Source organism: Buceros rhinoceros, unplaced genomic scaffold (assembly GCF_000710305.1).
Source record: "Buceros rhinoceros silvestris isolate BGI_N320 unplaced genomic scaffold, ASM71030v1 scaffold7354, whole genome shotgun sequence".
Lineage (NCBI taxonomy): Eukaryota > Metazoa > Chordata > Aves > Bucerotiformes > Bucerotidae > Buceros > Buceros rhinoceros.
The window spans coordinates 10,517-13,345 of record NW_010408734.1 but is presented as its reverse complement, the minus strand read 5'-3'; positions in this window follow the sequence as shown (position 1 = coordinate 13,345).

Sequence of the window (2,829 nt, the reverse complement as noted above, 5' to 3'; positions counted from 1 at the left end):
GGGAAAACGAAAAATCGGCAATTCTTACTCAAATTTCAACCTTGTAAGACAAATACAGGACATGAATCAAATATTGCATTTCTGTGCTAACATGAAATCCAGGGTGACTGTTCAGGAAAAAAATGTAGTGAATTACCCAAAGGGAGGCTGAATTTCCCACCGTAACGAAGATTTAATGATGAAAAGTCTTCTATTTAAAGACCATGCAATAAATCTTCAGCTTAAATGTTATTTCCATCTTTACCAGGTATAAATAAAATAAATTAATAAAAATTACAGAGATTTATTGGAGAGTTGTTGAAATTACCCGGAAGAGAAAATGGGAATACTCCGGAGGTAGTGGGAAACAAACTAGAGCACCTGCCCTACAGAAGTGCCCCATGGCATTTGAAAGAATCAGTGAGCTGAAAAATAATATTTGTCAAGACTTTTCTGGCAATGGAAAAGGGAACATTGTTACAGGACCTACCAACATAGGGCATGTGCCAAGAGCCATGAAAAATGCTCTTAATACAGGAGTAGATACAGACTTGTTTAAGCCCTTTGGGATTTTTAAGAGAGGCAAAAACAAAACCAAACTGTTCAAGAACTAAGGATTATTTTCAATAAGTAAAGGTGCAGCAGAAATGTTTTATTACAGAATTGCTGCCTTAGGAGGTAAAAAACTCAGCAGAATGATTGTAACTTAAAAAGATTGATGATAGCGAGATGTCACAATTATTTCTTGCTTTGTCAGGTGACTGGCTGTTCCCAAAAATAGATTCATAGAATCACAGAATCATTGAATGCTTTGGGTTGGAAGAGACCATCAAAAGTTATCTAGTCCAACCCCCTCTGCAGTGAGCAGGGAGATCTTCAACTAGATCAGGTTGTCCAGGGCCCCATCCAACCTGGCCTGGAATGTTTCCAGGGATGGGGCATATACTACCTCTGTGGACAACCTGTTCCAGTGTTTCACCACTCTCAATGTAAAAGATGTCTTCCTTATAACTAGTCTGAAATTCCCCTCTTTTAGTTTAAAACCATCACCCCTTGTTCTGTGGGAACAGACCTTGCTAAAAAGACTGTTCCCATCTTTCTTATAGGCCTCCTTTAAATACTGGAAGGCCACAATAAGGTCTCCCTGGAGCCTGCTCTTCTCCAGGCTGAAGAACCCCAACTCTCTCAGCCTGTCCTCACAGCAGAGGTGTTCCAGCCTCATTTTTGTGGCCCTCTTCTGGACCCTCTCCAACAGCTCCATGTCCTTCTTGTGCTGAGGCCTCCAGAGGTGGACACAGTACTCCAGGTGGGGTCTCACCAGAGTAGAGTAGAGGGGCAGAACCACCTCCCTCAGCCTGCTGGCCATGCTTCTTTGACGCAGCCCAGGATGCAGCGGGCTTTCTGGGCTGCGAGCATCCACCAGTACCCCCAAGCCCTTTCCGCAGGACTGCTCTCAGTCCCTTCATCCCCTAGCCTGTATTGATATCAAGGATCACCCTGACCCGGGTGGGCTGCAAGCGCACATTGTTGGCTCGTGTCATGCCTTTCATCCACCAGGACCCCCCCGTCCTTCTCCACAGGGCTGCTCTCAGTCCCTTCATCCCCTAGCCTGTATTGATATCAAGGATCACCCTGACCCGGGTATAGGACTAGCGTTGATCAATTAGTGTTAATTTTTTTCTTTTACAACTGACAATGAAAATAAGTGCTCAGACCAAGACAAGCACAGTCTTTCTGATTGGCAGTCTAAACAACTTTGAAAACATCGTCTGAGTATCTGCTCTGCTAACATTGGTTCTATGAAATCACGCCCTTTTTCTCTGTGGAGTTTTGATCAATAGTTAGAAAGGAGACACCTGGAGGCTGAATAGTCGGGAAAGTAGAGTTGCAGAACACATTAGGTGCTTGATCATATAACCTGCTTCCTACTGAATATATTCTCCTGCAAATTTAAATACGCCTCCAAGGCCATCACACTGCACTGGCTTCAAGACCCAGTGGATTTTATGCTACCTACAGGGACTACATCATTTTGAGGAGAAAGGGTCCAAAAGGCTCTGAACTCCATTATCCTGCACTGGAACACGTACAGCATCAATTATGTAAGAGGGATCAAACTAATCTTTTATTTTTCTTCAGAAATTTCACTTGCCTTCATGAAATGCAGACTTCTTAGGACCTCAAAGTTGTACTTACTCAATTCTAAACACAACCTAAATTATACTTCAAGGAAGTGATTCATTATATTCACTTTTATTCAGAGCCTCATTACTTCTGGTATCTGAGTAACTTTCTTGTTGATAAATTGATACAGTTTTCACTTTTTCCCCCCCACTTTGCTTCTTATCTTTAAAGATCAGCAACAACTAATCATAGCAACTATGGATTTTGTACGCACATCATTTCCTATTAAAGGAAATGCAGTATATTACACGTGAGTCACTACAAAATGAAAAGTTTTCATTATCTGTTCTTTTGAATAAAATTGATATTCATCATACCGTGCTGCTGTAAATTAGCATCAAACCATCAATTACAGTGTTGACTAATAGTTTTTTTATAACTTAGCTTCTCATCAGGAAAGCAAGCAGTTTTATAACCAAAATCTGCCTTTCATCTATGCACTGGTACTCAGTGTCCCTCTTCGGGATTCACACAGCATTTTGAAGGACCCAAGCATGTCCTTCAGATCAAGCATTTTATACCTGTGTCATGCAGAACATGTTGCTCATGGATGTCCCATTACCCACAGTCCCATCCTGTGGCTGGCAGCTGAAGGTTTTCCAAAGCAGCTTGGTGCTCAGCAGCACCACCTCCTACCTGGAGCCGAGACCTCCAGAGCTGGAGGAG